Raw genomic sequence first — 11,317 nt, 5'->3', positions numbered from 1 at the left:
ACCACAGACATCAGCTATCCTACAATCGATGTGGGATCACTACATTGTACCCTTCCTATTGGCATTAACTGTATAATATATTGAAATATTGGAGGATACATTTGCTAGGAAAGTTGCATCCTAAGAACTTTTTCTGTCAATTTTAAATTGTAAAAGAATTATTTGATTCTATGTATTAAAATACCTGAATAATCTACATGACTGTCCATTATAGATTGTATAACGATTTCTTACTGTAGCTTGCAATATGTGCACATGTATACAATGGGTATATTTAAGAGGCATCTCACAGTGAGCAAGAAATTATGCAAAGTATTATATTATCTAGTGTATATTTCTCTGTAAGCTAGAGGGGAAAAAAAATTGGGCTTATGCCTAGAAAAAAGATGTTCCAAACCAACTGAGAGTAATTTAAATTGCATTTTATAACAAACGATTTTGGGTACAACAGGCCATCAGTCTTTATTTTTTTTAAGTGTTGCCTGTCAAAATGCAAGATCCTTAGCATGATTTTATTTTCTACTTAAAAAAAAAAAATTATTATTGTGTTCTACTGAAAAGTAAGTGAGGAAAAACTGAATTTCTCATGCTGCTTCTAAGATAGACAGGAACAGAAGGGGACTGGCACATATTTGTGTAAATTAAGGAGTAACTTTAGCAAAGGAATTAATACATTGGGTAGAATGCAAAAAAAAAAAAAAAATTAAAAAGGTCAGGGAACAAAACATTTGGGTTTCTGAGGCAGCCTATGTTCAGAGAGAGACTCTACCATTCTATAGAGTACAGCACCTCCCCACAGACTGACCCTGTAAAAGCTTATTAATATGCAGTTTTCCAACATGTTCGAGTCTAGCATGTCTTTTTGTAGCAGAAGTCAAATATTCTGGGATGACTTGATACTGCTCTAGCCTCTCCCTTGGACCAAGACTCTTAAATTGCATTCTGCAGCTTTTAGATCGTCTTCCCAACCTGCTGTTACCCAGACAGATATCCCCTCTGTTCCAGTGAGAAGGTGCTAATACTAGTCTTCTAATACCTTAGAAAAAGAGCCCACGTTGGAGCAGGTTTTCTGGCAGGACTTGTGACCCCATGGGGACTCACACTGGAGGAGTCTGTGCCTGAAGGACTGCAGCCTGGAGAAGGGACCCACGCTGGAGCAGTTTGTGAGGAACTGCGGCCCGCGGAAAGGACTTGCGTTGGAGAAGTTCATGGAGGACTGTCTCCCATGATAGGGACCCCATGCTGGAGCGGGGGAAGAGTGTGAGAAGTCCTCCCCCTGAGGAGGAAGGAGCATCAGAGGCAGCGTGTGATGAACTGACTGCAACCACCATTCCCCATCCCCCTGCGCCGCTGAGGGGGAGGAGTTAGAGAAAATTGGAGTGAAGTTAAGCCCAGGAGGAAGGGAGGGGTGAGGGCAAGGTCTTTTTAAGATTTGGTTTTATTTCTCATTATCCTACTGTGATTTGATTGGTAATAGATTAATTTTCCCCAAGTCAAGTCTGTTCTGCCCATGACAGTAATTGGCGAGTGATCTCTCCCTGCCCTTATGTCGACGCACAAGCCTCTTGTTCTATTTTCTCTCCCCTGTCCAGCTGAGGAGGGGAGTGATAGAGCGGCTTTGGTGGGCACCTGGCATCCAGCCAGGGTCAAGCCACCACAAAGATACACATCATTAGCACAAATATCAGCACACAAGGAATCCACGTGAACTTGAGAGGAAAGGAATGAAAAGGCTCAGCCACAGGGAGGTAAAGCTGTGGTACATGCCGTACAAATGGGCTTTGCCAGGAGGCCTAAACAACCCGTGTTGTTTACCTGGTAAAAACGTGTGCGTATATGTATAATATCAATTACAAATCAACAACAGACTATATAGAATTCCTAAAATATAAACTTTGTTAACAGGGAAGACCTTGTCAGAATTTTTTTAACTCCTTACAATTGACTCATGACACCACTGAAGTGTTCTTGACTAATATCACAGATTGGCTATCACTTCTCTCCAAAACTATCTCCTTTTGGTTTTGTCTTTGCTTTTCAAACTCAGTTGACTGAATAAGCTAAACCCACAGATTATCAAACACAAACAGTATCATCTTTCATATAGTGCATCACATGCTTACAGAAGGCATGCCATTTTTATCTAAGGACCAAAATAAGAACCTGTATCTTGCCAGATTCTTCTTGTAGTCGGTAATCACACCTCAAAATTAGCAAAGTCACAAGTATACATCACTGAAATGTATTATGTTACTGGGCAGCTAATCTTTTCATGCACACAGACATGACAACAGAGGAGAGTCTGACTGCATGGCTTAAAGATATGATCTGTCACAAGGAACTAAAAAGGCAGTAACACCTAGAAAAATCTACTACAGTTACGATTCAGGATCATGCCACCATTGTCTTGGAATGTCTGGATATTTTAGCACAGACAGTGCAGGGGGCATACACTATCAGAAATATCCAAAGGATTTCCATTAGCCAAGAAAGAGTAAGAAAATGCTTAAGGAGGAGATATTCTTGACGATAAACAAGATTATACTGAGATTCAGCTCTTAAAACATCAAAATTGGTCTCCCTGTTCCTCTGGTGTAAGGCTGGCTGGGAGAGAAGGATTCTTGACATTACCTTAGGAGAACTGGGACCTGAAATTGAGCTGAAGTAGTTAATTTATGGCTGATGCCAGCTAATGAAAGCAGCAATAGTGCAGGTTTATCACAAACGTTAAAAATTTCAAGGGCAAACATTCACAAAGGTGAGGGTCAATAATGCCTTAATAAAGCTGGAAGGTAAAGGGACATAAATGAGTATTAATATTATTTTTAAAAGGGAGAAGACCAAAGTTATATTAATGCAGATGTGGAATAAGAAACGCTCACAGTAAATGGTAAAATAATTAGGATAAAAAGTGTGGCAGCTTAGTGGGATTGATTTGCTCTTTGAAAGTTAATAATGAAAGACACTGCCTTGAAAAGGAAAACAGGTCTGCTGAAAGGCAAACACTCAATGCTTTTATTTATAAAAACCTGCAAAATAATGTGGAAAAGTTGAAAGCTAGTGGTGTATTTTGGGGCAATATAGCATGCCCTAGAAGTTAAATGGGAATAAAGACCAAACAGGAGCAAAAAGTGATTTCAAACTGACTTTTGGAGAGATGAGATATATATTACAGGAATTGCCCCTTTCTCTTGGAAAGGGGACAATGATTTTACAGATCTTCCTTTAAATTTAGACCTTTGGTATTTTCAAGTATTGAATATACCATCAGGAAGGGTTAGGAGCAATATGCCAGCTTCACTGATACCATCCATTTCCGTCTGATCAAGCCAGTAACAGATTGGACACAGATTGATCAGGATAAATTTGTGCGGAGATCAGCTCTCCCTGGAAGAAAGCGCTACATGAAGTTAAACATGGTTTCATGGTATTATGAAAAAATGACGAAAACAGCACAGAAAAGCAGAGAAATACTTTGAGACATTCGGAGTTTGTAAAACGAAGGGACTTTTAAAGGAAGCAATAAAAATTATGCAGGAATTGCCCTAACACCTATCATTGAGCCTTTTGAACATACTCTGCTACCTAATGGGAGGGCACTTCTAAATTGATTGCTGTAGGATAGCTGAACACGCACATATTATTATTCCCTATTAAATCCTCCCAGCTCTTATTAAGGCATGGAAAGGAGACAGGAGACCGAGTCATGCTCCTTTTTGTATTATCCTCATCTTAGAGCACAGTGTGGATTTGCACTGAGGGTTTAGTTTAGTTCCAGCTTGTGCACAGCTCTCCCTAATAACCATCCGAGTGACCAGCGCATTCCACGACTGTGCCCTTCTGATTATAAAAGATGTTTTCTCTGAAGACAAAAGAGAACAACTACCCCCAAATCCAAACCAGACTAAAACTGTGGAGAATTTACAAATTTACAATAAAATAAAACCATAGCTAATTTCTAACAGATCAGTGCTCTATCTTTTCAAGCTTTGTCTAGCAACACATCATTCACTTCACTTTAATGTCACCATTACATTATAGTTTGCACCACTGTAATTACCTCTGAAGAGATATCCCCAAAGGATTCAGAAAGGTGTCCAATTATTGTGGCCATTTACATAATGTGTTGACTGTGCTTATTTATGTAATTGGAGTGGTAGAATAATTTGCATGCCAGCTATTAAGATATTCTACAGCCAATTTATAATCTTATATTTTCATGGCATTTATAATGAACATCTTAATGAAAGAAGGCTGACTGACTTCACTGCGTGGATTTTTAGTTTGGGGGATGACAACATTACTTTTTAAAATCTCAGATGAAGACATCTGAAGACCTCAAAAGATTCTTCATCACAGAGCTGCATTGTCTACATTCCAACATGTAAAGGAGCTGTACATAAAAGCTGGAAATGTGAAAATGCTTAAGGAAACAAAGTGCTTTCCCTGGGTGTGTATCACATTAAGCATCTACCATGACCACATGCACAAGGCCCCCATGCATAGCTGAATGTGCAAAGTGCAAAAATGCTGATACCCAGTGACCGCATGGGAGTTGCTCAGATGTAACTAATGACAGCATCTGTTCTTATCTCTTCTGCATTTGTATTTTTGGAGAGAAAAATCCTCCCAACTTCTGCTTCTCTGCGGCAGACGTTAGGAAATGTAACATTTACACTGCAACAGTCACAAGTGCGCAGACCTCATGCACAGCATACACAAAATAGCATTTTACGCAATTGAACCGAAGAGTGCGCAGAGTCTTGCTCAATATGCTTCTTCCTTTAACCACAGAATTTACTGCATGTTAAAACAGCTAACAAAATTTTAAATTGTGGTTTTACTGAAATGTACAGCTAACCAACAATTCTCACGTAAGAAAAACTGATTACATAAAGCCATAAAGCACTGCAGCATAACAATGCAGACGTTTAAGATGCAAAAAAATTCAGAAAAATAAGTAATTAGGAAATCTCACAAAGACCTTGGTGGACTTAAGACAATTTGTACAAACTGAGGAGTCAGCCCTGAGACAGGAACAGAGTTTCTGCAGAGGGAAGGCAGTAGGTAGGATTGGCTTTGGAAAGGCAATGCTCTTCCATAGCTCAGGAAGTGGTTTTGGTGAGCCTCATGGGGCAGGGACAGCTCCTTCCACCCTACAGGCTAAAATTCTTAAGTTTCACACAGACCTCCCAATAACCAAGAAGGACACTGTTTAAAAAAAAAAAAAAAAAAAAAAAAAAAAAGCTGTATTCTCTCACCCCATAGATTCCTGCAGTAACATCCACAGTTCTGAATGCATGGAAGAAGTGGTACTTCCCTACAGGAGGAAAGCAGTTACAGTAACATTATGGGCTAACTTAATGTAATATGAATAATGACAACTTACTCCTTAACTGAATGCTAATGTTACCCTGCAGCCCCATGAGATGTTGGCAACAGCTGTGCAAGTTAAACCTCAAAACTTAAAGTCTCCGTATGCTTGTTCCCTAGAAGGAAGAGTCACCTTTAAAAAAATATAACTGCTCTTTCTTTACTGTGGTATTTTCGTTTGATACTGATAAACAGAACATGAAAACTACTCCAGCAATGTAAATCTCCTGAAGGTGAAAACCATACTACATTGCTACAGTAAACCTCATATTGTCTGCATGGCACTTTGTTTTATGTTTGTAATGAGACACTGTGAAAATGCAAGCGAACTTGACCTTATCCTCATCTTTGGACTTGCAAAATTATCTCTGCTTGAAACTTCCTCACATTTTCTTTCATGTGCCAGATCAAGACTGAGACCAATCAGATAAAGCAGCGTGTCTTGAAGGCTTGACTCACAGCTGTCCAGACAGTTAACTTTAGCTATGGAAGAAAAAAAAATAATCAAACAATCTGTTTTCTTTGCAGACTTACAACCACTGTATCACATGATGTGACACTAATTTCCCAACAGTGTATACTCTGAAGCCGGCAAGTGCTAAGCCATGATTAAAAATTCCAAATGAATGTAAGTACCTGTCACTCAGATGGGTCCCTCAGATGCATTGGTGACCACAGGAAAACAATCAGGAATCCATCTGCCCATTTATGTATGAGGAAGATGATGCAGAGACCTAATTATAGGGTGAATCAGTCAACTTTCTCAGCAGCCGTAGATTAGTGTTGACTTACAATCAGCCTAAATTAAATGCAGTTAGTTTTTATTTTACCATTAGGATCATGGTAACCCAAAAAAACCCCGAAACCAACCCCCCCAAAAACACTATGGGAAATTTTGCATACTTGCCTCCAAAAACTCACAGGTGTGTTGTGATCAGTTTTACTAACCAGTTCAGAAAAATAGTTGGTTTATCAATTAATTAAAACGTGTCCATGAAACAGCTGTACCAAGAATGCACTAATTGTAATAAATAAGTGTATAACTTCAGTACCTGCAAGGGGAAATTGCGACTTTTGAAATAACCTCACATCAGACAAAAATGACAGCTTTTTGCAGACAGTATCTCTTTGATAAGTATACTACAGCTTATTGTATATGCTTTGAATATGCATTTACAATTAAACAAATATGCAGTACCTTGTTAGCAGGACAGAGAGTTTCAGGTATTTTTGCTTCTTTGCTAAATCACTCATTCCAGAACCCTTTTAGACTAATAAATTAACTTGAAGTAAAATGCAGCTAACTGTAGAGCTTGTTAAATTGTAATAAACAGAAATTATAAATATCAAATACTAAGTGAACACACTAAGTAGGAACACTACAGATGTTTTAAATCAAGAACTAAAGCTAGGAAATTAATAGAAAAATTCAAAACATTTTCAATAATTAATAGTTACAGCAAATATTCAAAACAGTTGTTTAGTCTAGATTAAATCCTTATTTGGGACATGTTAGACTAAAAATGCCTTCTGATGATGTGCTGGCTTTCTTTCACGGAGGAACAGGAGGAATGTGGGAGAGCACCACTGACATTTTGCTCTCACTTACTTGTGTGAGTAATTTTACCGCATGAAGAGTCCTGTTGAGTTTACCAGGACTGTTTGTGTAAGGACTTCCTCATGGGCATGATTGTTCACAGAATTTAAGCCATTAAAGGCGATTAACTCTCCTCCCTGGTAATAACATTATTTACATATTTCTTCTCAATGAACAGGGCCGGTCATTAAGAGGAAATAAGGAAAATATTTCACTGGACAATACATTTCTCAGAAGTACAATTATTTAAATTATAGATGGTCAAAGATGCTATCAAGCAAGGAGTTAACTAAAAGCAAATCAGAAGTTTGGAAATCAGTTTAGACTTATGAAGCACCTTTTTTTTTTTTTAAACAATTATTCTTTTAAAAAATCATCTCAAAAGAGAGAGGGGAAAAAATCCCTGACACGGTAAAGATCTGTAGCTTGTGAACACCCTCCTTTGACTACAGTGCAGAAGCTTCCAGGGCAAAACAGTTCCTTCTGCATTACCCACACCGGGAAAAGTAACACTCAGAAAAATATTACAAAACAGACTCCTCTCCCTTGTTTTGGCTTACAAATGTCCACATTAATTTTGATGAAAGCAGGAGCTAAATAGTACAGCAGTTTGCCCTTAAACTTTTGGAAAATAGCAGCCCCTTTCACTGTCATAATAATTTTCTCAAGTCACTCAATATCCACGATAGTGTGGGCATATGTTTCTCTACGGAGGACCTCCGTGTTGTGTGTGTGCAGTCCCCGGTAAATTCCAGGACTCATACAGCAGCGGAGAAAATGGTGATTTAAAACCCTTTAAACACACTGCCTTAGGGCTCTCTATGTATTATACACATCAGATGTCCTCTTCTGAAAAAATCTTCACTTCCCCGACCCCTTTTCATTTAAGCTGGGAGAAGTCAATGGTTAGCATTGGATGCCTCCTTGGATTCTAGTTTCCCTGTGCAATCACAACTGTTTTCAAAAAAGGGATAGCGATGGCATGGCATTCCAGTATTTAGGTGTATACAGACTCACAGTTACCTGGTTTGCACATCCACCTACAGTAAATTCTCTTTCCTTTACAAATCTCTTTTTGCCACTGAAAATGATATTTGTGTCCCCCAAGAGCAATGGGCTTTAAGATACACAGCTATACCAATTCAAAAGCTACTCGCGACAAGAAATTAATATCTTGTTAGAAACATGACACTGAAATGATGGCATTATAATCACTGAAAGATTTAAGCGGACATGATTACAGTCATTTATATCTCGATGTGATTACAGTAATTTGTATCTATTAACACACATTTTAAATCTCTTGCCATGTTAACTTTTTTAAGGAAATGATATGCTTCAACTTAAATGACATGAAATTCACCCCAAATATGTTACTCGTTTCTTTTCAATTTTGTTGCACAACCATAATGTAGTCACAAAACAAAAAGTACCAGCTACCGAAGTATGAAGTTACCTATATGTGATCAGAATGAAGTTGTGGGTATTTCTAGCAGTGCCAGTGAAGACTTTTTTTTGAAGGGTCTTCTGCATAAGTGACATAACTGTTCTCTTCTCTTGACTTCACCTGTCATATAAATATAGCATTAAAGAAGCATATCAATGTATCTTCTATCCATATCAGTATATCCCAAGTCAGATTTTGCTTGTATGTCATTCAGATCCATCTGCATTTCCAAACGACAGGGGAGAGATGATTTCTGAAGAAATATATAGAGCAATTAAAATGAATGCCTAGAGTGGAATCTTGCTAGGATAATAATAGATAAGTAATAACAGATAAGTAATAACACCTCATACTTTGTGTTGAATGGAATTTGAAAATACGAATCACTCACCTGAGCAGCAGCTAGGCAGACATGCTATTGCTATTTTACAGCTGAGGAACGTGAGAGGCAGCAAAAGAAACATTTGGAAGAAAAATGAAATCAACACAAGGAAAGAATAAGAGTAAGCAAGGTTTTTCAGATGGTGAAGCGAAACTCTCAACAGGCTTCTGTTCCTTTTCTCTTATGTCTCCCTGTGACATGAGGGCTCTCTAACCATGTTCAAAAACTGGAAAAAAAGCTGGTGTTGACCAACTCTTCAGTCTACCTACTTTTAACCCACTAGCTGATGTTTAGCTCTTAATGCTGGCCAAGCATTTTCTCCAGAATTTGGATGATGGTCCCTACCTTTGGAGAAGGATGTGTAAGCAGTGGCAAGCACTCAGGTTACATGATGAGGATAATGAAGAAAAATAACTAACAAACCCCAGAAGCAAGTTAGATAAAAAGGTCACAGACCAGCGTCAAAGTGAATTTGGCATATAGGAAAAGAGAGGGGAGGAAAACCAGCACCAAAACCAAATTACCACTCGTTAGCACCACCTAGAGCAGTCCCTTCCTTCCTAGGGCACATAATCAAATGCTATTGATCTTCCCCAAGTTCTAGCAGAATTCAGGCAGTGAGGAATCAAGTTTCAAGACAACAAATCAGGCCCCAGAGCCATGATACATATTTCTGCCTCCTTTGCCCGTTAGGTCTTTGAATTTCCTGGGCAGGATTGAATTCCATCCATTTCTCATTAATCATCATTTTAATGTTTTACATTTACAGTAGCAAGCCAGAGCCAGCAGCACTTTTGCTTGTATCTTAAGCTGGCATAATTTCAAAATGTTGTGCCATAATTTCACAAAACAGGCTGGGGACACACTTGATTTGTATTTACTCTTGGCAGCAGTTTATAGCAAAGAAACACTGTGTCAGGATACTAAAATAGTTTTTAAAAGTCCAGGAAAGTGCTCTATACAGAATACCTTTTTGTAGTTTGTTTCAAGCAGCCCATGCATAATGCTGTTACACTGCTGTCTCGTAAGAACTGAGCAGCAAAACTGAGCTTTGTTTTATAGGCTGACTTGAGCATGAGTCATGAACATGTGTATTTTTCACTTAAAAGCTAAATCAGAAGGAGTATTTGACTCCAGATACAGCATTTAAATAAATCTACATAGCTGCTAACACCAATTCCAGAAATTATGTGAGGACATGCAAGGAGGAAAGTGCAGAAGTTAGTTTGTATTAAAATTCATGACAAATTGGCTGTTGTGTTAATTTAAAAAAATACAAAGTTCTCCATTTGTCAATTTGGTAAAATACATGTTTAAAAAAGCCCAATCCTCCCGGATATTGTTTTTATGTGGCTTACTTTGTACAGTTCGCATAAAACACATACATGGTTTATATAATTATTTTTGGAAGCTTTCAAGGATTTCAGAAAATCCTTTAACAAATTGTCAAAAAATATAAGTTAGCGCCTCTAGAAGAAAGAGCAGATAACATACTTATTCATTAATTACCAGATGTTGGTTCAATACCCAACATCTCCCAACTTTCATTGCAAAAGTGGCCGTGTTATTTAGCTGTGTTCCCAGCTGCCCAACTTCTCCCTAACTCACCCTAGAATTTCTTGCTACCTCTACCTACATTATTTATGAAGGTAATACCTTCCCTGAAGCAGAGACTTTGATTTCTTATAAATGTATACAATAACTAGAACAAAGGGGACCTAAACTAATAACGGAAGATTTAATCACAGTAAATCAAGTAAATATTATGGAACACATTTTACAACTAGGTAAACTGAACTGAATTGACCAAGGTGATGGAACAAAGTAACAGCACACTTGGAAATCGAAGCAAGAAATCTTATCTTGCTATTTATTTTAACTAAGCCCACCGGATATAAGCAACACACATATGATATACTCTCCATTGCATGCCTTCCCCATGCAGCAGATGTTTCTTAGAGAGAGGCTCATTACTGTCCAGAGCACTACTTCTTGCTTAATGTCAACTGCCAACACAAAAGTTACCTCCCTTGTTGGAAATTATGAATATGCAACAGAAGAGGGGCCATATATACTATAGACTTCCCTCCCACCTCCCTTCTTTTTCAAGAAGAAAATGTTACATTACCTTTGAAATTTAGATGGAAGAACATGCCTATATGGTGAGATAACCCTACCAAGGAGACTGTGCTTTGTCTGTTTTTCTGTTTTGTCATCTGTTCAGCTATTAAATGGCCATACTATAGTTATGTCTTAGAATTTTAATCTTCAAAACAAAAAAGTACAAGAAGCCTGTAATGCTGGGATAAGTATTTTCTTTCTTTTTTTTTTTCTTTTTTAAAAACTGACCACTTCTAACTCTAGAGATAGTAATACATCACATAAGACAAGAAATTACCTTTAGCTTCATATATTTCAAGATGTCTCCCTTTCCCAGCTCTCTCAACTCATCTGTGCTGCATCACTTAAAAATTCCATATAAAGGTAATACTGAGACCCTTTTCTTCTCTCACTTACA

General features: G+C 38.0%; 1 long non-coding RNA gene across 1 annotated transcript; it reads right to left on the bottom strand.

Moving 5' to 3' along the window:
• Positions 1-5,722: 5,722 nt before the first annotated feature.
• Positions 5,723-11,011, bottom strand: LOC126043623 (uncharacterized). Its single transcript, XR_007507485.1, has 4 exons — positions 10,928-11,011; positions 8,427-8,537; positions 6,010-6,107; positions 5,723-5,856 (listed from the first exon to the last, which is right to left on the bottom strand). It is a non-coding gene; the product is annotated as an uncharacterized LOC126043623 (long non-coding RNA).
• Between the last annotated feature and the right edge of the window lie 306 nt (positions 11,012-11,317).

Source organism: Accipiter gentilis, chromosome 10, assembly GCF_929443795.1.
Source record: "Accipiter gentilis chromosome 10, bAccGen1.1, whole genome shotgun sequence".
Lineage (NCBI taxonomy): Eukaryota > Metazoa > Chordata > Aves > Accipitriformes > Accipitridae > Astur > Astur gentilis.
The sequence above is the reverse complement of the archived record's forward strand: the minus strand, read 5'-3'. Positions and strand labels throughout refer to the sequence as shown.